The sequence below is a fragment of the Anomaloglossus baeobatrachus genome, chromosome 12, assembly GCF_048569485.1.
Source record: "Anomaloglossus baeobatrachus isolate aAnoBae1 chromosome 12, aAnoBae1.hap1, whole genome shotgun sequence".
Classification (NCBI taxonomy): domain Eukaryota; kingdom Metazoa; phylum Chordata; class Amphibia; order Anura; family Aromobatidae; genus Anomaloglossus; species Anomaloglossus baeobatrachus.
In genome coordinates, this window is record NC_134364.1 from 2667127 (window position 1) to 2691567 (window position 24441).

Below are 24441 nucleotides of genomic sequence, written 5' to 3' on the forward strand. Positions count from 1 at the left end.
AGGAGCTGCAGAGACAGACACCACTGCCCCATATCTGTAGAGAGGAGCTGCAGAGACAGACACCACTGCCCCATATCTGTAGAGAGGAGCTGCAGACACAGACACCACTGCCCCATATCTGTAGAGAGGAGCTGCAGAGACACACCACTGCCCCATATCTGTAGAGAGGAGCTGGAACAGAGACAGACACCACTGCCCCATATCTGTAGAGAGGAGCTGCAGAGACAGACACCACTGCCCCATATCTGTAGAGAGGAGCTGCAGAGACAGACACCACTGTCCCATATCTGTAGAGAGGAGCTGCAGAGACAGACACCACTGCCCCATATCTGTAGAGAGGAGCTGGAGCAGAGACAGACACCACTGCTCCATATCTGTAGAGAGGAGCTGGAGCAGAGACAGACACCACTGCCCCATAGCTGTAGAGAGGAGCTGGAGCAGAGACAGACACCACTGCCCCATATCTGTAGAGAGGAGCTGCAGAGACAGACACCACTGCCCCATATCTGTAGAGAGGAGCTGCAGAGACAGACACCACTGCCCCATATCTGTAGAGAGGAGCTGCAGAGACAGACACCACTGACCCATATCTGTAGAGAGGAGCTGCAGAGACACACCACTGCCCCATAGCTGTAGAGAGGAGCTGCAGAGACAGACACCACTGCCCCATATCTGTAGAGAGGAGCTGGAGCAGAGACAGACACCACTGCCCCATATCTGTAGAGAGGAGCTGCAGACACAGACACCACTGCCCCATATCTGTAGAGAGGAGCTGCAGACACAGACACCACTGCCCCATATCTCTAGAGAGGAGCTGCAGACACAGACACCACTGCCCCATATCTGTAGAGAGGAGCTGCAGAGACACACCACTGTCCCATATCTGTAGAGAGGAGCTGGAGCAGAGACAGACACCACTGCCCCATATCTGTAGAGAGGAGCTGCAGAGACAGACACCACTGCCCCATATCTGTAGAGAGGAGCTGCAGAGACAGACACCACTGCCCCATATCTGTAGAGAGGAGCTGGAGCAGAGACAGACACCACTGCCCCATATCTGTAGAGAGGAGCTGGAGCAGAGACAGACACCACTGCCCCATATCTGTAGAGAGGAGCTGGAGCAGAGACAGACACCACTGCCCCATATCTGTAGAGAGGAGCTGCAGAGACAGACACCACTGCCCCATATCTGTAGAGAGGAGCTGCAGAGACACACCACTGCCCCATATCTGTAGAGAGGAGCTGCAGAGACAGACACCACTGCCCCATATCTGTAGAGAGGAGCTGGAGCAGAGACAGACACCACTGCCCCATATCTGTAGAGAGGAGCTGGAGCAGAGACAGACACCACTGCCCCATATCTGTAGAGAGGAGCTGGAGCAGAGACAGACACCACTGCCCCATATCTGTAGAGAGGAGCTGGAGCAGAGACAGACACCACTGCCCCATATCTGTAGAGAGGAGCTGCAGAGACAGACACCACTGCCCCATATCTGTAGAGAGGAGCTGCAGAGACACACCACTGCCCCATATCTGTAGAGAGGAGCTGGAGCAGAGACAGACACCGCTGCCCCATATCTGTAGAGAGGAGCTGCATAGACAGACACTGCTGCCCCATATCTGTAGAGAGGAGCTGCAGAGACAGACACCGCTGCCCCATATCTGTAGAGAGGAGCTGCAGAGACAGACACCACTGCCCCATATCTGTAGAGGAGCTGCAGAGACAGACACCACTGCCCCATATCTGTAGAGAGGACCTGCAGAGACAGACACCACTGCCCCATATCTGTAGAGAGGAGCTGCAGAGACAGACACCACTGCCCCATATCTGTAGAGAGGAGCTGGAGCAGAGACAGACACCACTGCCCCATATCTGTAGAGAGGAGCTGCAGAGACAGACACCACTGCCCCATATCTGTAGAGAGGAGCTGGAGCAGAGACAGACACCACTGCCCCATATCTGTAGAGAGGAGCTGCAGAGACAGACACCACTGCCCCATATCTGTAGAGAGGAGCTGCAGAGACAGACACCACTGCCCCATATCTGTAGAGAGGAGCTGGAGCAGAGACAGACACCACTGCTCCATATCTGTAGAGAGGAGCTGCAGAGACAGACACCACTGCTCCATATCTGTAGAGAGGAGCTGCAGAGACAGACACCACTGCCCCATATCTGTAGAGAGGAGCTGCAGAGACAGACACCACTGCCCCATATCTGTAGAGAGGAGCTGCAGAGACAGACACCACTGCCCCATATCTGTAGAGAGGAGCTGGAGCAGAGACAGACACCACTGCCCCATATCTGTAGAGAGGAGCTGCAGACACAGACACCACTGCCCCATATCTGTAGAGAGGAGCTGCAGAGACACACCACTGTCCCATATCTGTAGAGAGGAGCTGGAGCAGAGACAGACACCACTGCCCCATATCTGTAGAGAGGAGCTGCAGAGACAGACACCACTGCCCCATATCTGTAGAGAGGAGCTGCAGAGACAGACACCACTGCCCCATATCTGTAGAGAGGAGCTGCAGAGACAGACACCACTGCCCCATAGCTGTAGAGAGGAGCTGCAGAGACAGACACCACTGCCCCATATCTGTAGAGAGGAGCTGCAGAGACAGACACCACTGCCCCATATCTGTAGAGAGGAGCTGCAGAGACAGACACCACTGCCCCATATCTGTAGAGAGGAGCTGCAGAGACAGACACCACTGCCCCATATCTGTAGAGAGGAGCTGCAGAGACAGACACCACTGCCCCATATCTGTAGAGAGGAGCTGGAGCAGAGACAGACACCACTGCCCCATATCTGTAGAGAGGAGCTGCAGAGACACACCACTGCCCCATATCTGTAGAGAGGAGCTGCAGAGACAGACACCACTGCCCCATATCTGTAGAGAGGAGCTGGAGCAGAGACAGACACCACTGCCCCATATCTGTAGAGAGGAGCTGGAGCAGAGACAGACACCACTGCCCCATATCTGTAGAGAGGAGCTGCAGAGACACACCACTGCCCCATATCTGTAGAGAGGAGCTGCAGAGACAGACACCACTGCCCCATATCTGTAGAGAGGAGCTGCAGAGACAGACACCACTGCCCCATATCTGTAGAGAGGAGCTGGAGCAGAGACAGACACCACTGCCCCATATCTGTAGAGAGGAGCTGCAGATACAGACACCGCTGCCCCATATCTGTAGAGAGGAGCTGCAGAGACAGACACCGCTGCCCCATATCTGTAGAGAGGAGCTGCAGAGACAGACACCGCTGCCCCATATCTGTAGAGAGGAGCTGCAGAGACAGACACCACTGCCCCATATCTGTGGAGAGGAGCTGCAGAGACAGACACCACTGCCCCATATCTGTAGAGAGGAGCTGGAGCAGAGACAGACACCACTGCCCCATATCTGTAGAGAGGAGCTGCAGAGACAGACACCACTGCCCCATATCTGTAGAAAGGAGCTGCAGAGACACACCACTGTCCCATATCTGTAGAGAGGAGCTGGAGCAGAGACAGACACCACTGCCCCATATCTGTAGAGAGGAGCTGCAGAGACAGACACCACTGCCCCATATCTGTAGAGAGGAGCTGCAGAGACACACCACTGCCCCATATCTGTAGAGAGGAGCTGCAGACACAGACACCACTGCCCCATATCTGTAGAGAGGAGCTGCAGAGACAGACACCACTGCCCCATATCTGTAGAGAGGAGCTGGAGCAGAGACAGACACCACTGCCCCATATCTGTAGAGAGGAGCTGCAGAGACACACCACTGCCCCATATCTGTAGAGAGGAGCTGCAGAGACAGACACCACTGCCCCATATCTGTAGAGAGGAGCTGCAGAGACAGACACCACTGCCCCATATCTGTAGAGAGGAGCTGGAGCAGAGACAGACACCACTGCCCCATATCTGTAGAGAGGAGCTGCAGATACAGACACCGCTGCCCCATATCTGTAGAGAGGAGCTGCAGAGACAGACACCGCTGCCCCATATCTGTAGAGAGGAGCTGCAGAGACAGACACCGCTGCCCCATATCTGTAGAGAGGAGCTGCAGAGACAGACACCACTGCCCCATATCTGTGGAGAGGAGCTGCAGAGACAGACACCACTGCCCCATATCTGTAGAGAGGAGCTGGAGCAGAGACAGACACCACTGCCCCATATCTGTAGAGAGGAGCTGCAGAGACAGACACCACTGCCCCATATCTGTAGAAAGGAGCTGCAGAGACACACCACTGTCCCATATCTGTAGAGAGGAGCTGGAGCAGAGACAGACACCACTGCCCCATATCTGTAGAGAGGAGCTGGAGCAGAGACAGACACCACTGCCCCATATCTGTAGAAAGGAGCTGCAGAGACAGACACCACTGCCCCATATCTGTAGAGAGGAGCTGCAGAGACAGACACCACTGCCCCATAGCTGTAGAGAGGAGCTGCAGAGACAGACACCACTGCCCCATATCTGTAGAGAGGAGCTGCAGAGACAGACACCACTGCCCCATATCTGTAGAGAGGAGCTGGAGCAGAGACAGACACCACTGCCCCATATCTGTAGAGAGGAGCTGCAGAAACACACCACTGCCCCATATCTGTAGAGAGGAGCTGCAGAGACAGACACCACTGCCCCATATCTGTAGAGAGGAGCTGCAGAGACAGACACCACTGCCCCATATCTGTAGAGAAGAGCTGCAGAGACAGACACCACTGCCCCATATCTGTAGAGAGGAGCTGCAGAGACAGACACCACTGCCCCATAGCTGTAGAGAGGAGCTGCAGAGACGGACACCACTGCCCCATATCTGTAGAGAGGAGCTGCAGAGACAGACACCACTGCCCCATATCTGTAGAGAGGAGCTGCAGAGACAGACACCACTGCCCCATATCTGTAGAGAGGAGCTGCAGAGACAGACACCACTGCCCCATATCTGTAGAGAGGAGCTGGAGCAGAGACAGACACCACTGCCCCATATCTGTAGAGAGGAGCTGCAGACACAGACACCACTGCCCCATATCTGTAGAGAGGAGCTGCAGAGACACACCACTGTCCCATATCTGTAGAGAGGAGCTGGAGCAGAGACAGACACCACTGCCCCATATCTGTAGAGAGGAGCTGCAGAGACAGACACCACTGCCCCATATCTGTAGAGAGGAGCTGCAGAGACAGACACCACTGCCCCATAGCTGTAGAGAGGAGCTGCAGAGACAGACACCACTGCCCCATATCTGTAGAGAGGAGCTGCAGAGACAGACACCACTGCCCCATATCTGTAGAGAGGGGCTGCAGAGACAGACACCACTGCCCCATATCTGTAGAGAGGAGCTGCAGAGACAGACACCACTGCCCCATATCTGTAGAGAGGAGCTGCAGAGACAGACACCACTGCCCCATATCTGTAGAGAGGAGCTGCAGAGACAGACACCACTGCCCCATATCTGTAGAGAGGAGCTGCAGAGACAGACACCACTGCCCCATAGCTGTAGAGAGGAGCTGCAGAGACAGACACCACTGCCCCATATCTGTAGAGAGGAGCTGCAGAGACAGACACCACTGCCCCATATCTGTAGAGAGGAGCTGGAGCAGAGACAGACACCACTGCCCCATATCTGTAGAGAGGAGCTGCAGAGACAGACACCACTGCCCCATATCTGTAGAGAGGAGCTGCAGAGACAGACACCACTGCCACATATCTGTAGAGAGGAGCTGGAGCAGAGACAGACACCACTGCCCCATATCTGTAGAGAGGAGCTGCAGAGACAGACACCACTGCCCCATATCTGTAGAGAGGAGCTGCAGAGACAGACACCACTGCCCCATATCTGTAGAGAGGAGCTGGAGCAGAGACAGACACCACTGCCCCATATCTGTAGAGAGGAGCTGCAGAGACAGACACCACTGCCCCATATCTGTAGAGAGGAGCTGCAGAGACAGACACCACTGCCCCATATCTGTAGAGAGGAGCTGGAGCAGAGACAGACACCACTGCCCCATATCTGTAGAGAGGAGCTGCAGAGACAGACACCACTGCCCCATATCTGTAGAGAGGAGCTGGAGCAGAGACAGACACCACTGCCCCATATCTGTAGAGAGGAGCTGCAGAGACACACCACTGCCCCATATCTGTAGAGAGGAGCTGCAGAGACACACCACTGCCCCATATCTGTAGAGAGGAGCTGCAGAGACAGACACCACTGCCCCATATCTGTAGAGAGGAGCTGCAGAGACAGACACCACTGCCCCATATCTGTAGAGAGGAGCTGCAGAGACAGACACCACTGCCCCATATCTGTAGAGAGGAGCTGCAGAGACAGACACCACTGCCCCATATCTGTAGAGAGGAGCTGCAGAGACAGACACCACTGCCCCATATCTGTAGAGAGGAGCTGCAGAGACAGACACCACTGCCCCATATCTGTAGAGAGGAGCTGCAGAGACAGACACCACTGCCCCATATCTGTAGAGAGGAGCTGCAGAGACAGACACCACTGCCCCATATCTGTAGAGAGGAGCTGCAGAGACAGACACCACTGCCCCATATCTGTAGAGAGGAGCTGCAGAGACAGACACCACTGCCCCATAGCTGTAGAGAGGAGCTGCAGAGACAGACACCACTGCCCCATATCTGTAGAGAGGAGCTGGAGCAGAGACAGACACCACTGCCCCATATCTGTAGAGAGGAGCTGGAGCAGAGACAGACACCACTGCCCCATATCTGTAGAGAGGAGCTGCAGAGACAGACACCACTGCCCCATATCTGTAGAGAGGAGCTGCAGAGACAGACACCACTGCCCCATATCTGTAGAGAGGAGCTGCAGAGACAGACACCACTGCCCCATATCTGTAGAGAGGAGCTGCAGAGACAGACACCGCTGCCCCATATCTGTAGAGAGGAGCTGCAGAGACAGACACCGCTGCCCCATATCTGTAGAGAGGAGCTGCAGAGACAGACACCGCTGCCCCATATCTGTAGAGAGGAGCTGCAGAGACAGACACCACTGCCCCATATCTGTAGAGAGGAGCTGCAGAGACACACCACTGTCCCATATCTGTAGAGAGGAGCTGGAGCAGAGACAGACACCACTGCCCCATATCTGTAGAGAGGAGCTGCAGAGACAGACACCACTGCCCCATATCTGTAGAGAGGAGCTGCAGAGACAGACACCACTGCCCCATATCTGTAGAGAGGAGCTGGAGCAGAGACAGACACCACTGCCCCATATCTGTAGAGAGGAGCTGCAGAGACAGACACCACTGCTCCATATCTGTAGAGAGGAGCTGGAGCAGAGACAGACACCACTGCCCCATAGCTGTAGAGAGGAGCTGGAGCAGAGACAGACACCACTGCCCCATATCTGTAGAGAGGAGCTGCAGAGACAGACACCACTGCCCCATATCTGTAGAGAGGAGCTGCAGAGACAGACACCACTGCCCCATAGCTGTAGAGAGGAGCTGCAGACACAGACACCACTGCCCCATATCTGTAGAGAGGAGCTGCAGAGACACACCACTGTCCCATATCTGTAGAGAGGAGCTGGAGCAGAGACAGACACCACTGCCCCATATCTGTAGAGAGGAGCTGCAGAGACAGACACCACTGCCCCATATCTGTAGAGAGGAGCTGCAGAGACAGACACCGCTGCCCCATATCTGTAGAGAGGAGCTGCAGAGACAGACACCGCTGCCCCATATCTGTAGAGAGGAGCTGCAGAGACAGACACCGCTGCCCCATATCTGTAGAGAGGAGCTGCAGAGACAGACACTGCTGCCCCATATCTGTAGAGAGGAGCTGGAGCAGAGACAGACACCACTGCCCCATATCTGTAGAGAGGAGCTGCAGAGACACACCACTGTCCCATATCTGTAGAGAGGAGCTGCAGAGACAGACACCACTTCCCCATATCTGTAGAGAGGAGCTGCAGAGACACACCACTGCCCCATATCTGTAGAGAGGAGCTGGAGCAGAGACAGACACCACTGCCCCATATCTGTAGAGAGGAGCTGCAGAGACAGACACCACTGCCCCATATCTGTAGAGAGGAGCTGCAGAGACAGACACCACTGCCCCATATCTGTAGAGAGGAGCTGCAGAGACAGACACCACTGCCCCATATCTGTAGAGAGGAGCTGCAGAGACAGACACCACTGCCCCATATCTGTAGAGAGGAGCTGCAGAGACAGACACCACTGCCCCATATCTGTAGAGAGGAGCTGCAGAGACAGACACCACTGCCCCATATCTGTAGAGAGGAGCTGGAGCAGAGACAGACACCACTGCCCCATATCTGTAGAGAGGAGCTGCAGAGACAGACACCACTGCCCCATATCTGTAGAAAGGAGCTGCAGAGACACACCACTGTCCCATATCTGTAGAGAGGAGCTGGAGCAGAGACAGACACCACTGCCCCATATCTGTAGAGAGGAGCTGCAGAGACAGACACCACTGCCCCATATCTGTAGAGAGGAGCTGCAGAGACAGACACCACTGCCCCATATCTGTAGAGAGGAGCTGCAGAGACACACCACTGCCCCATATCTGTAGAGAGGAGCTGCAGACACAGACACCACTGCCCCATATCTGTAGAGAGGAGCTGCAGAGACAGACACCACTGCCCCATATCTGTAGAGAGGAGCTGGAGCAGAGACAGACACCACTGCCCCATATCTGTAGAGAGGAGCTGGAGCAGAGACAGACACCACTGCCCCATATCTGTAGAGAGGAGCTGCAGAGACACACCACTGCCCCATATCTGTAGAAAGGAGCTGCAGAGACAGACACCACTGCCCCATATCTGTAGAGAGGAGCTGCAGAGACAGACACCACTGCCCCATAGCTGTAGAGAGGAGCTGCAGAGACAGACACCACTGCCCCATATCTGTAGAGAGGAGCTGCAGAGACAGACACCACTGCCCCATATCTGTAGAGAGGAGCTGGAGCAGAGACAGACACCACTGCCCCATATCTGTAGAGAGGAGCTGCAGAAACACACCACTGCCCCATATCTGTAGAGAGGAGCTGCAGAGACAGACACCACTGCCCCATATCTGTAGAGAGGAGCTGCGTGGCTGCAGAGCGGAGGGAAGGAAAACCGGGCAGTGTTAAATGTACAATTACTCATGCTGGGCTTACAATGTAGAGTAGGTTTTGACACTTCAGATGTTTCTGGGATTCATTCAGACTCCTGATTGTAAAGGAAGTTTATAAATCCATAATCCTTCTGAAATGTCAGATCGCTGAAGGCTGGACCCGTTACTGTATATTACACGCGAATCATGTATACAGTGCAACCTCGCTTACCGACAACAATCTGCTCTGGGAGTTGCTTGTAAACCAAGTTACTCGTTCAGCAGAGCAAGGTTTCCCATAGGAATCATTACAATGCACACAATTCCTTCCACAACTTGTTACATGTCCCATCCTGGTCCCCTATTGTGCCACTCCACACACACACAAACACACACAATTACGCACAAACACACACGCACAAGCACACATAGTATGCTCACCTTACCTTCCGTTCCATCACCGGCCTCATGGGTCTTGTAGTTCTCCGGTACAGGATGTGACTGTCTGATAACTGGAAGACAAGATATTGCCAAAAGTAATTAGCAATTATTTATTTCTTTTATTTTACTGATTATACCCCAATGATTAATTTCACTTTGGATAGACGTTTACATTTCGTAATCGATACCGGAGCAAGGAAGTCTGTTGTGTGTGAATGAGGATTTTCTGTGGGAAATCACAGATTGCATGTCTTTATTCTGTGCCTCTGCTCCCAAACTGTAAGTATTTTATTTACTTTTACTTTTGGTCCTCTCCTTTCATGGACATAACCAGTTTACAGTATTAGGCTGTGTGTCCACGGGAACTTGCTCCTACGGATTTTGCCGCGGAAACCCTGTGGATTTATCTGGATTTTCCAGATAAATCCGCAGGTTTCAGCATGTACAGACACTCCCCATGTTATCCTATGGGACATGGGTAGTGCTGTGTCCATGTTGCGGTATGTGCAGCTGCGGAATATGCTGTGGAAATCCTGCAGCCGCACATAACTGCATGTCAATTATTCCTGCGTAAATATCTGCGGAAATCTGCCTTTGTCCCATACTTACCTGCCTTGATAGCAGACACCCGAGTCACTTTCCCTCGGTGCGCAGGAGCAGGAAGAAGCAGGTGGGCAGGGCCTGCACAAGCTCCGGTCATGTGACAGCCAGAGCTCGTGCAGGCCTGCCCACCTCCTCCTGCACAGTGCAGACACTGACAGACACGGCAGCCAGAAAGTGAGGTGCTGCGTGATGGAGGTAAGTATAAACTCCCCGATCACTCAGCACTTGTTCTGCATTGAGGATGCAGTGCCGAAGCCATGGTACTGTATCCTCAATGACCGCAGCATATCCGCAGGACATTCCACAAATAAACCGCAGCATGGAAACGGACAAAGTTGTGCTGTGGTTTTCTGGGAGCTCCTGCGGATATAACCGCAGGACACTGTCCCCGTGGGCACATAGCCTAACAGTATACAAGGACTGTTAGCACGAGATGCCCAAAATTCACTGTCACTGTATATTGTTGTGTTGTTGTGGTGTTCTGAAGAGAAATTTATTTTTATATATATATACAGTACAGACCAAAAGTTTGGACACACCTTCTCATTCAAAGAGTTTTCTTTATTTTCAGGACTCTGAAAATTGTAGATTCACATTGAAGGTATCAAAACTATGAATTACCACATGTGGAATGAAATACTTAACAAAAAAGTGTGACACAACTGACAATATGTCTTCTATTCTAGGTTCTTCACAGTAGCCACCTTTTGCTTTCATTACTACTTTGCGCACTCCTGGCATTCTCTTGATGAACTTCAAGAGTTAGTCCCCGGAAATGGTTTTCCAACAGTCTTGAAGGAGTTCCCAGAGATGCTAAGCACTTGTTGGCTCTTTTGCCTTCCCTCTGCGGTCCAGCTCACCCTAAACCATCGTGATTGGGTTCAGGTCTGGTGACTGTGGAGGCCAGGTGATCTGGCGTAGCATCCCATCACTCTCCTTCTTAATCAAATAGCCCTTACACAGCCTGGAGGTGTGTTTGGGGTCATTGTCCTGTTGAAAAATAAATGATGGTCCAACTAAACGCAAACCGGATGGAATAGCACGCCGCTGCAAGATGCTGTGGTAGCCATGCTGGCTCAGTATGCCTTCAATTTTGATTAAATCCCCAACAGTGTCACCAACAAAGCACCCCCACACAATCACACCTCCTCCACCATGCCTCACGGTGGGAACCAGGCATGTAGAGTCCATCCGTTCACCTTTTCTACAAAGATACGGTGGTTGGATCCAAAGATCTCAAATTTGGACTCATCAGACCAAAGCACAGATTTCCACTGGTCTAATGTCCATTCCTTGTGTTCTTTAGTCCAAACAAGTCTCTTCTGCTTGTTGCCTGTCCTTAGCAGTAGTTTCCTAGCAGCTATTTTGCCATGAAGGCTGCTGCACAAAGTCTCCTCTTAACAGTTGTTCTAGAGATGTTTCTGCTGCTAGAACTCTGTGTGGCATTGAACTGGTCTCTAATCTGAGCTGCTGTTAACCTGCGATTTCTGAGGCTGGTGACTCGGATAAACTTATCCTCTGCAGTAGAGGTGACACTTGGTCTTCCTTTCCTGGGGCGGTCCTCATGTGAGCCAGTTTCTTTGTAGCGTTTGATGGTTTTTGCCTCTGCACTTGGGGACACTTTCAAAGTTTTCCCAATTTTTCAGACTGACTGACCCTCATTTCTTAAAGTAATGATGGCCGCTCGTTTTTCTTTACTTAGCTGCTTTTTTCCTGCCATAATACAAATTCTAACAGTCTATTCAGTAGGACTATCAGCTGTATCCACCAGACTTCTGCACAACACAACTGATGGTCCCAACCCCATTTATAAGGCAAGAAATCCCACTTATTAAACCTGACAGGGCGCACCTGTGAAGTGAGAACCATTTCCGGTGACTACCTCGTGAAGCTCATCAAGAGAATGCCAAGAGTGTGCAAAGCTGTAATCAAAGCAAAAGGCGGCGACTGTGAAGAACCTAGAATATAAGACATATTTTCAGTTATTTCACACTTATTTGCTATTTCATTCCACATGTGGTAATTCATACTTTTGATGCCTTCAATGTGAATCTACAATTTTCAGAGTCATGTAAATAAAGAAAACTCTTTGAATGAGATGGTGTGTCCAAACTTTTGGTCTGTACTGTGTAATATATATTATGAACTTCTTCATATCTGGAGGTTGTGTTGCTGTAGTTAATAGTATGTAGATAATGTATTGCTTGTGGCCTGTTCACATCTTCGCACCTGAGTTATGTATTTTCCGTTTGTATTTCCCGGCACACGGCAGGAGCGTTACTGAACAGCAGCTTAAATTGGCCTAAAAACCTTGTTTACAGCAGAGATCTGTGGCTTATTATTCAGCTAAACTGGAGCCTGACAACTGGGCTGCATCTATTGATTACTATCTTACAATTAGCACAATGTTTATTGTTCAGTTACAATCTAGACACAATGCGCCTTCCTCATGCCATAAATGTGGAACTCAAGTAATACACAATTTTTAATCCAGCTATGCTTTGGATACTGGATTCAAAAAAGGGGGTCACCTATTATATCCTCTAACAGGGGAGGGCGCAGCAAACACACAGTGTAGAGACCCAGAAACTCGCCCGTGCCTGTAACAGTCATATTTCCTGGATCAGTGAAAACCTGTCTGCTAAATGAGAAAATGAAAAATAGGAAAGTCTTGTTTTATATGTTATTGTATTTCCTTCAACCATGTCAAGTATAGATGACCACCTACTATATCATAGTCAGAGCCAGGGCCGGATTATAGGCGGGGCAGGCGGGGCTTCAGCCCCGGGGCCCCCACCAAAAGAGCTTCCAAGGGGGCCCCCACCACCAGGGCCATACTTGCCACCCGTCAGCAATTTTTTTTTTCTTTTCTTCACACCCGCTCCCCCTCCGTTAAGACAGTCTAAATCAGCTGTGTTTTCGGGGGGGGGGCACCTACATTTATTTGTATCTGCGTCTCTAAGACGCAAAAACAAGCTGCGGGCACAGGACGCTGATTGACCTCGGAAGTACCATCGCCTGTACTTCCGGGGTCAGAGGTGTGCCTGCTCCCTGCTCTGCTGCGGCGTCCAATGCTGCGGACGTCACAGCAGGACGCCGCGGACGTCACAGCAGGACGCCGCCGCGGAGAAGACGCGCGCGGCCGGCCGCGGAGGAGAGGACCCACGCGCGCGGCCGGCCGGCCGCGGAGGAGAGGACCCACGCGCACGGCCGGCCGGCCGCGGAGGAGAGGACCCACGCGCACGGCCGGCCGGCCGCGGAGGAGAGGACCCACGCGCGCGGCCGGCCGGCCGGCCGCGGAGGAGAGGACCCACGCGCGCGGCCGGCCGCAGAGGAGAGGACCCACGCGCGCGGCCAGGAGAGGAGACTAACCGGAGCAGGAGAATGGCCGCGGCACCGAAACAGCAGCAGGAGGATGGCGGCCTATACCGGAGCAGCAGGAGGATGGCATCAGAGCAGGTAGGGACAGAGCTGAAGAAAGATGTGTGGTGTGATGCAGAGCTGTGTGTGTGATGCAGAGCTGTGTGTGTGATGCAGAGCTGTGTGTGTGAAGCAGAGCTGTGTGTGTGTGAAGCAGAGCTGTGTGTGTGTGAAGCAGAGCTGTGTGTGTGTGAAGCAGAGCTGTGTGTGTGTGAAAGAGAGCTGTGTGTGTGTGAAGCAGAGCTGTGTGTGAAGCAGAGCTGAAGAAATGTGTGGTGTGAAGCAGAGCTGTGTGTGTGTCTGTGTGTGAAGCAGAGCTGTGTATGTGTCTGTGTGTGAAGCAGAGCTGTGTGAGAGTGTGTGTGAAAGAGAGCTGTGTGTGTGTGAAGCAGAGCTATGTGTGTGTGTGAAGCAGAGCTGAAGAAATGTGTGGTGTGAAGCAGAGCTGTGTGTGTGTCTGTGTGTGAAGCAGAGCTGTGTATGTGTCTGTGTGTGAAGCAGAGCTGTGTGTGTGTGTGTGTGTGTGTGTGTGAAAGAGAGCTGTGTGTATGAAGCAGAGCTGTGTGTGAAGCAGAGCTGAAGAAATGTGTGGTGTGAAGCAGAGCTGTGTGTGTGTGTCTGTGTGTGAAGCAGAGCTGTGTGTGAGTGTGTGTGAAAGAGAGCTGTGTGTGTGTGAAAGAGAGCTGTGTGTGTGTGAAGCAGAGCTGTGTGTGTGTGTGAAGCAGAGCTGAAGAAATGTGTGGTGTGAAGCAGAGCTGTGTGTGTGTCTGTGTGTGAAGCAGAGCTGTGTGTGTGTGTGAGAGAGAAGCAGAGCTGAAGAAAGATGTGGGGTGAGAAGCAGAGCTGAAGAAAGATGTGTGGTGTGAAGCAGAGCTGTGTGTGTGTGTGTGTGTGTGTGTGTGTGAAGCAGAGCTGAAGAAAGATGTGTGGTGTGAAGCAGAGCTGTGTGTGTGTGTGTGTGAAGCAGAGCTGAAGAAAGATGTGTGGTGTGAAGCAGAGCTGTGTGTGTGTGTGAAGCAGAGCTGAAGAAAGATGTGTGGTGTGAAGCAGAGCTGTGTGTGTGTGTGAAGCAGAGCTGAAGAAAGATGTGTGGTGTGATGCAGAGCTGTGTGTGAAGCAGAGCTGAAGAAAGATGTGTGGTGTGAAGCAGAGCTGTGTGTGAAGCAGAGCTGAAGAAAGATGTGTGGTGTGAAGCAGAGCTTTGTGTGTGTGTGTGTGTGTGTGTGTGAAGCAGAGCTGAAGAAAGATGTGTGGTGTGAAGCAGAGCTGTGTGTGTGAAGCAGAGCTGTGTGTGTGTATATATGAATCAGAGCAGTCTATGTGGCACCCCAGAACTATATGGGTCCCCCAGAGCGCTAAGCCACCCATCCCAGTAATGTGTACGCCACCAGAGCGGTTTGCCACTCCAGTAACGTCTATGCCCCCCCCCAGTAATGTCTATGCCCCCTGCCCCTCCTGTAATGTATTTATTGTAGGCCCCAGCCCCTCCTGTGATGTATATACATCAGTGCTGTGTCAGTGTGCATGGTGTGCAGTCATGTCTGTTATTGATGGCCATCATGCAACACAGCCATATGTCCTGGAGGAGCTGAAAACAAGCGGGAGAGGTGAGTGAGGCTGCATGTGACTTCTCCATATTAACACCTGTAATGCGTCTGTGTCTGCATGTATGTCAGTGTATATGACTGTGCATATATTTGTCTGTTTAAATGTATTTTTGTGAATTTGTCTTCAAATATGTATATGTACGTATGCCTGTATGTGTATGTGTGTGTCTGTGTGTGGATGGGGCCCACTGAGACTCAACCGGGGACCACAAAAACCTGGAGCCGTCCCTGGCTGCCTTAACATTGGGATCAATTAAAAATATGTGAGTAAAGGCCGCTTTACACGCTGCGATATCGGTCCCGATATCGCTAGCGTGCGTACCCGCCCCCATCTGTTGCGCGACACGGGCAAATCGCTGCCCGTGCCGCACAACATCGCCCAGAGCCGTCACACATACTTACCTGTCCGGCGAAACCGCCTCCTTTCTAAGGGGGCGGTCCATGCGGCGTCACAGCGACGTCACTGAAGCGTCACTTAACCGCCGCCCAATAGCAGCGGAGGGGTGGAGATGAGCGGGATGTAACATCCCGCCCACCTCCTTCCTTCTGCATAGCGGCCGGGAGGCAGGTAAGGGGAGCTTCCTCGTTCCTGCGGTGTCACACGGAGCGATGTGTGCTGCCACAGGAACGAGGAACAACTTCGTTACTACTGCAGCAACGATATTAGAGAATGGACCCCCATGTCACCGATTAGCGATTTTGCACGTTTTTGCAACGATGCAAAATCGCTTATCGGTGTCACACGAAACGGCATCGCTAATGCGGCCGAATGTGCGTCACGAATTCCGTGACCCCAACGACTCCGCATTAGCGATGTCGCAGCGTATAAAGCCCCCTTTACTCTACTTTCTTTGTATAAGTGACGGCTGTGAGTTATCCTGGACTGTATCTGTATTGTAGTCCTGTAAATCTGAATGTGGCAGATCAGGGTAAAGGTCCAGTCACACTAAGCAACTTACCAGCGATCCCAACAACGATAGGGATCGCTGGTAAGTTGCTAGGAGGTTGCTGGTGAGATGTCACACTGCGACGCTCCAGCGATCCCACCAGCAACCTGACCTGGCAGGGATCGCTGGAGCGTCGCTACACAAGTTGCTGGTGAGCTCACCAGCAACCAGTGACAAGCCCCCAGCGCCGCGTGGAAGATGCTGCGCTTGGTAACTAAGGTAAATATCGGGTAACTAACCCGATATTTACCTTGGTTATCAGCGCACGCAGCTACACGTGCAGGGAGCAGCGCACACTGAGCGCTGGCTCCCTGCTCTCCTAGTTACAGCACACATCGGGTTAATTACCTGATGTGTGCTGCAGCTAAATGTGCACAGAGCAGAGAGCAGCGCACAATGCTTAGCGCTGGCTCCTTGCTCTCCTAGTTACAGCACACATCGGGTTAATTAACCTGATGTGTGCTGCAGCTACATGTGCACAGAGCAGGGAGCAGCGCACAATGCTTAGCGCTGGCTCCTTGCTCTCCTAGTTACAGCACACATCGGGTTAATTAACCCGATGTGTGCTGCAGCTACATGTGCACAGAGCAGGGAGCAGCGCACAATGCTTAGCGCTGGCTCCTTGCTCTCCTAGTTACAGCACACATCGGGTTAATTAACCTGATGTGTGCTGCAGCTACATGTGCACAGAGCAGGGAGCAGCGCACAATGCTTAGCGCTGGCTCCTTGCTCTCCTAGTTACAGCACACATCGGGTTAATTAACCCGATGTGTGCTGCAGCTACATGTGCACAGAGCAGGAGCCGGCACTGATAGTGAGAGCGGCGGAGGCTGGTAACAAAGGTAAATATCGGGTAACCAAGGACAGGGCTTCTTGGTTACCCGATGTTTACTGTGGTTACCAGCCTCCGCAGAAGCCGGCTCCTGCTGCCTGCACATTTAGTTGTTGCTGTCTCGCTGTCACACACAGCGATCTGTGCTTCACAGCGGGACAGCAACAACTAAATAATGGCCCAGGACATTCAGCAACAACCAACGACCTCACAGCAGGGGCCAGGACATTCAGCAACAACCAGCGACCTCACAGCAGGGGCCAGGACATTCAGCAACAACCAACGACCTCACAGCAGGGGCCAGGACATTCAGCAACAACCAGCGACCTCACAGCAGGGGCCAGGACATTCAGCAACAACCAACGACCTCACAGCAGGGGCCAGGACATTCAGCAACAACCAGCGACCTCACAGCAGGGGCCAGGACATTCAGCAACGACCGGCGACCTCACAGCAGGGGCCAGTACATTCAGCAACGACCGGCGACCTCACAGCAGGGGCCAGGACATTCAGCAACGACCGGCGACCTCACAGCAGGGGCCAGGACATTCAGCAACGACCGGCGACCTCACAGCAGGGGCCAGGACATTCAGCAACAACCAACGACCTCACAGCAGGGGCCAGGTTGTTGCTGGATGTCACACACAGCAACATCGCTAGCAACGTCACAAAAGTTGTTCGTTAGCAGCGATGTGGCTAGCGATGTTGCTTAGTGTGACGGGGCCTTAAGATACATGTTTATTGGATTTATATCTAAATGCTACAGTTCGTGCTCTACTGTTATGGCTAAAAATGTTAACGTTTATGGGGCCCCCAACAGATTTTCTGCCCAGGGGCCCCCACCAACCTTAATCCGGCCCTGGTCAGAGCTAAAGTCATAGATTGATCTAACTCAGATTTTTAGTTTTTTGTTGTTTTTTTTTGTTTTGTTTTTTTTTTCATAGATGGAAAAAGATACTAAGATGCCGGTCGATTCTGCACTGGATATGCTGAGGTTACACAACATGAGGTAATAAAAATCAAACCACTCGCTCCTCTCCCATCGGTACAGGAGGCAGAAAAGAAGATACTCTATCACTGTATCAAGTAGACCTGCAAAGGATAAGATAGCCAAATGTGTAAATAGGCAGCAGGTCTTTTCTGATGTCACGTGAGAAACCTATAAACACTGCAGAGTGTGTATGAGCCCGAGTGGAGGCTCTCCTGTTATCAAATGAGCCTAACATATTGAATATAAAGCTCAGACCTGAGCTGACTGATGGAGCCAGAAAATATGCTCTCACAGATGCAGCTGACAAGGAAGCAAAGAGGCCTAGTTTGATGATGGGATATTGTGTACTGTATATCATGTTGTGTAGGGTCATGTTTTAGGCTTGGTTCACTGTCCACTATTTGTATTGCTTGTGTGTACTTTGTATTGTCTGTAGGTAATCACCCCCCTGTAGTGTTTGTCCCTAGGTGTGGGGGAGGGGGCCTGGAATCCACCTAAACTCTCTGCTTACCTTGGGGGGGGGGGGGATGAGGCAGTCTGTTTGAGAACTTGAAGAGAGAAGGATAAAGATTGATCCTCTGGGCTGAAGGTGCGGCTCCTCAGAGAGACCTGGACATTTATCACTTCCTGGACTATATTCGTGTTTCTTTACTAATTTTAACCTCTGTTTGGTGGATTATGTTATGGACCGTTTGATTTGCTTAGAAGTTAAAAGAGAAAAGGTTTTGGTACTGTGTTATCCAGTTGAAAAATGATTGTTCTCAGTGAAAGAAACACAATTATACTCTAGTTGTGATACCTTTTAATCACTAAAATAAAATGATGTTACAAAGCAAGCTTTCGAGACATCTTAGCTCCCTTCATCAGGCATGGTATCACAAAATCAGACATCTGGGAACAGATTCCACATATTGACTCGTTTAGATCTTCGGTACAGTCAACGATATTTGACAAAAAAGCTGAAGAAACATCTAATATCAATGTGCAGGAGAGAAGGGCAATTCACAGCCTGAATAAAAACAAGATCACTATGAAGCCAGCAGATAAAGGGGGCGCCATAGTTCTCCTGAATACAAAGGACTACATCAAAGAAGCAAACAGACAACTGACGGATATACAGTACTACACCAGATTGGATGATGACCCAACCCCAAAATATAAAGGTACCGTCACACTAAGCGACGCTCCAGCGATCCCACCAGCAACCTCACCTGGCAGGGATCGCTGGAGCGTTGCTACATGGGTTGCTGGTGAGCTGTCAAACAGGCAGATCTCACCAGTGACCAGCCCCCAGCCAGCAGCGACGCGTGGAAGCAATGCTGCGCTTGGTAACTAAGGTAAATATCGGGTAACCAACCCGATATTTACCTTGGTTACCAGCGCACACCGCTTAGCGCAGGCTCCCTGCACTCCTAGCCACAGTACACATCGGGTTAATTACCCGATGTGTACTCCGGCTACGTGTGCAGGGAGCCGCGGCACTGACAGTGAGAGCGGCGGACGCTGGTAACGAAGGTAAATATCAGGTAACCAAGGAAAGAGCTTCTTGGTTACCCGATGTTTACCGTGGTTACCAGCCTCCGCAGAAGCCGGCTCCTGCTGCCTGCACATTCAGTTGTTGCTCTGTCTCTGTCACACACAGCGATCTGTGCTTCACAGCGGGAGAGCAACAACTAAAAAATGGCCCATGACATTCATGAACGACCGGCGACCTCACAGCAGGGGCCGGGTTGTTGCTGGATGTCACACACAGCAACATCGCTAGCAACATCGCTGCTACGTCACAAAAGTCGTGCCTCAGCAGCGATGTTGCTAGCGATGTTGCTTAGTGATGCGTGGCCTTAAGAGGGAGTTGAAAAGAGTTATCAGACGTCTGGGTACAGACTTCACAAACCTTCAGGACCTAATACCTGAGAATACAAGGATGGGAGTTTTCTATATGCTACCAAAGATTCAAAAGCCAAAAACCCGGGGAGGCCGATCATCTCAGGAGTGGGAACGCTCACTGAAAAAATCTCTGGATGGGTAGAAAATGTCCGTAAGCCACTGGTAAGGAAGACCGCCAGCTATATACAGGACACCACTGACCTTTTAAAAAAGACAATAGGTCCCCTACCCGGGAGTACCATCTTGGCCACCATGATTGTGGAATCGTTATACTCTAACATCCCACATGAAAATGGAGTAACCGCATGCCAAATGTTTCTTGTAGCCAATGGGATCAATCCTGAGTCTGTATAAAACTCACCAGATTCATCCTCACACACAACTTTTTCTCTTTTGGCGAGGAGCCATATCTACAACGCGCAGGACCCGCTATGGGAAGCAAAATGGCACCACAGTATGCCAACCTTTTCATGGCTAAACTGGAAAATGACTTTTTAGCCTCCTGCAACCTCAAACTATTGGCCTATTTCAGTTTCATCCATAAAATGTTAATAATCTGGACCGAATCTGAACAAGAGCTTCTAAAATTCCATGAAAAATTCAATGCATTTCATCCTACCATTAACTTGACATTGGAACGCTCAAAAACAGAAATCAACTTCCTGGATACAACCGTAAAAATTCAAAATAGTTAAATCCAGACATCGGTGTATCGGAAACCTATTGACCGTCCCACATACCTCAGATGGGGCAGCTTCTGCCCCAAACACATTAAAAAGTCCATTGTCTACAGCCAGGCCTTGAGGTATAATCGTATCTGTTCCTGCAGACAGGGATGAACACCATAACCTATCTTAAAAAGACATTACTAACCCAAGGCCACCACCCCACCTCCATAGATGATCCGATCATTAGAGCCAGTAGGACCCCTATAAGAGAACTGCTACAATACAATCAAAAAGAGGGAAATAGTCGAGCACCTCTGGTGGTGACCTACAACCCACAGCTTGAGGTACTGAGAGCGGCCAAGAAACTTCACCACATTCTACACAAACCGGTAAAAACAATATTCAAAGATCCTCCATTGCTGTGCTACAGGCAACCTCCTAATTTAAGGAGCATCATGATCCGAAGTTCTATGCCCTCAGACACACCAAGAGGAACTTATCCTAGCAATGTAAAGAGCTGCAAAACCTGCACTCGTGTAGAGACCAAAGACCGGATACAGATCCCACCACCCCGTAGGACTATAAGATTCCTGGGACATTCACATGCTCCTCTTCGAACGTGGTGTACTTAATCCTGTGCACTATATGTCCTATTGGGGGCCTCTATGTTGGAGAAACAGGACAGAGACTAAGAGCAAGAATGAGGAGATCTCCCCGCCACACAATTACAGACAAAAAAAAAACATTTAGGCTAGGTTCACACACTGCGTTTTTTTTGACGCTGCGTTTTTGTGCGTTTTTTGCGGCAAAAACCGCACAAACGCACCCGCGGAAAAAAACGCACGCGTATTGCCGCGATTTGGTGCGTTTTTTTGCTGCGTTTTGCTGCGTTTTTGCTCACTGCGTCTTTATGCGTTTTTTATCAGTGAACATTAAAGATTGTTGAAAAAAAACAAAAAACAGGTCTGATGTCATTTCCTTCTTCAATATGTTCTTCATTCTCCACTAGTGTATGCAATAGAGCAGACAGCTGCAGAACTACAAGGCTCAGCATGCTCCATACAGGACTGTATACTGGAGGGAGAGGCAGAGGGAGCAGAACTACAAGGCTCAGCATACTCCATCCAATAGTGTTTGCAGGAGAGCAGACAGCAGCTGCAGAACTACAAGGCTCAGCATCCTCCATCCAGGACTGAATGCAGGAGTTTTTTGCCCCCAAAAAAATGACGTGGGCTTCGGCATATTTTTGTATGCTAGCCGGGTACAGCAGGCAGGTACAGGCTGCCCCCAACCCCAGCTGCCTATTTGTACCCGGCTGGGAACCAAAAATATAGAGAAGCTCTTTTTTTTTTAATTATTTCATGAATTTCATGAAATAATTTAAAAAAAAAAAAATGACGTGGGCTTCGCCCAATTTTTGAGTCCAGCCGGGTACAACTAGGCAGCTGGGGATTGGAATCCACAGTGCAGGGTGCCCATGCTTTCTGGGCACCCCGGCTGTGAATTGCAGTCTCGCAGCCACCCTAGAAAATGGCGCTTTCATAGAAGCGCCATCTTCTGGCGCTGTATCCAACTCTTCCAGCTGCCCTGATCCCGGGTGGCTCGCTGGGTAATAATGGGGTTAGGGCTAGCTGTATATTATCAGCTGGCCCTAAGCCCGAAATTCATGGTGTCACACCAATATTAGACATGGCCACCATGAATTTCTAGTAAACATAAAAAAAAAACACAATACACAGAAAAATATTTTTATTAGAAATAAAACAGAACACAATTAGTGACTCCATCTTTATTGAAATAAAGAACCCCCCTCCGCAGTAATCCTGGGTCAAGGGTCCCGCGCCGTCCAATCCGGATCCAATATCATCTGATGGATTTGCTGGAAGGCAAAGCGATCAGATGATGTGTCAGGTTCTAGGGGCTGAAGCACATCACACATCAGCTGAGTGTATAAAAGCCGTTTATACAATCAGCAGATGCATCGGTGCAAAAAAAAAAAAAAAAATACTCACTTATGTGCTGATTACTGGCAGCTCCTGGAGCGATTGGAGGAGTCTGACCCTGTCCGATCGCTGCAGCAGCTGCCGGTAATCAGGGATGAAGTCTCCTGATGCATCCGCTGATAGCTAAACCGGCCGGGCGCCCACGTCACCGCGATACTTCCGATCAGCTGATGCGTCAGGTGACTGCATCAGGTGATCCATCGCCAGGTCTTGCATCCATCGGAGGTGTCCCGGCCGTCTGCACACAGCCGGAGCGGGGGTGGCGATACCATGAGAGGAGCTGGGAGCGGGCATAGCACTGGGAGTCTGCAGACAGGTGAGTATGAATTTTATTTTTTTTCTACTGTTCACTTTTGTTTTCGCAGCCGCTTCCACCTCCCGCCCGAACATGGCGCCGCATGGCAGCATACATGCACAGGACCGGAGGTGGAAGCGGCGGTGACGGTACCGGGAGGATTCACGCTTCTGTATTTACTGACAGAAGGAATCCTCTTCCTGTACATGTCACTTTACTACCCACCCCTTGCGTTTATAGCTGCGTTTTTGGTCTTAGAAACGCACCAAAACGCAGCTATTTGCGTTTCTCATTGCGTCTTTCAACATCCCATTGCACTCAATAGATGAAAAGCGCAGTGAAAAACGCGGGAATAATTGACATGCTGCGTTTTTGTGGCACCACAAAAACGTAGCTGAAAAAAACCGCTGTCTGCAGACAGCAAAAATGAAAACTCATAGACTTTGCTGGGGAAGCAAAGTCATGCAGTTTTCTGAGCAAAAACGCACCCGAAAACTGCGCAAAAACGCACTGTGTGAACTTACCCTTAGCTGTGAACAAATATTTCTGTGCTTCAGGACACAACATAAACCACATGAAAGTTGTCATATTAAAAGACAACTTCAGATCACAGAATCATCGACGGGTCTGGGAACACATATTCATTAAAATGTTTAACTCTGTGGACACAGGACTCTACCTGTCAGAAGGATTTATGGTCCATTACAAAATCTGAGGAGTCTATTCCAGAGACTCACCAGACCTCTGATCCTACATGGATATTGGGACAATAAAACTCTCACACCACTAATCAAAGCTAATTAAGAATTCACTTTCTAAGCTGTGTTTATTTATTTAAATGTCCTTTTATTATGCCAGCCCTCTGCCCTGTTTGTGTATATATTTGTGTTTCTTCAGATATTTTGATTGTTCTCAGTGAGATGTCTTGTAAGCTTGCTGTGTAACACTATTTTATTTTAGGTAGCCATTAAAAGGTATCACAACTACAAAATTATAATTTTGTTTCTCTCACTGAGAACAATCAATAATTTTTCAACTGGATAACACGGTACCAAAACCTTTTTCTCTTGTAACCTTCAGATATTTTGTCATATCATGCCTGATGAAGGGACCTGAGATGTCTCGAAAGCTTGCTTTGTAAAATTATTTTTATTTTAGTTAGCCATTAAAAGGTATCACAAAAAGATTATAATTTTGTTTCTCTCACTGAGAACAATCAATCATTTGCTTAGAGTAAATGCTCTTTAGATTGTACAGCCATCTCTTGCTCTGTTGATTGTGTGATATGGGAGGACACGACACAACTGGTGGCAGCGGTGAGATCAAAAGAGCAAAGCCCAATGGAGATCCACCCACAGAGTGAGCACAGAAACTGGACCGCATCCAGTCTACAGGAGAGAGCCAGAGATCTGGGCCTGAGTTACCAGAGACTGAGTAAAGAAGCCTTAATTGACCTACTGGTGGGTGCGAGCCAGTCCACCTCCTCCCAGATGTCTGACGGACAAGCACTGGGAAAGGGGATCCCTGCCCCAAAAAGCCAGTGGTTGGTGTGGTTCGAAGAAGAGATGGCGGCTCTTGGCCCAGGTGTTTCACAGCAGGATAAGGAGGAGGCTGCTCGCCGAGCACAGAGGAGAAAAGAAGCAGTGGAGTCCGACACAGGGAGTAATGTGAGTTGGAGTGTA

The 24441-nt window shown here is 50.5% G+C and overlaps 1 protein-coding gene and 1 long non-coding RNA gene across 12 annotated transcripts in view; one reads left to right on the forward strand and one right to left on the reverse strand.

Moving 5' to 3' along the window:
* LOC142258375 (uncharacterized) overlaps positions 1 to 10177 on the reverse strand; it is a 38450-nt gene extending 28273 nt beyond the window's left edge. Inside the window, exons 1-2 of the long non-coding RNA XR_012727756.1 lie at positions 10116 to 10177; positions 9512 to 9577 (exon numbers count right to left, since the gene is read on the reverse strand). This is a non-coding gene — a long non-coding RNA (uncharacterized LOC142258375). The remainder of the gene's footprint in view (positions 1 to 9511; positions 9578 to 10115) is intronic.
* The window catches only part of CIPC (CLOCK interacting pacemaker), a 125713-nt gene that overhangs the window by 37110 nt on the left and 64162 nt on the right, over positions 1 to 24441 (forward strand). For 2 of the 11 annotated variants that reach the window (XM_075330762.1, XM_075330764.1), the window contains exon 2: positions 17860 to 17924. The exons of 8 other annotated variants lie outside the window; for them this stretch is intronic. The gene's annotated coding sequence lies outside the window, so the exon portion shown is untranslated. Of the gene's footprint in view, positions 1 to 10226; positions 10305 to 17859; positions 17925 to 24441 lie in introns of those variants that run through there. One more of the 11 variants, XM_075330763.1, reaches the window with a different exon arrangement.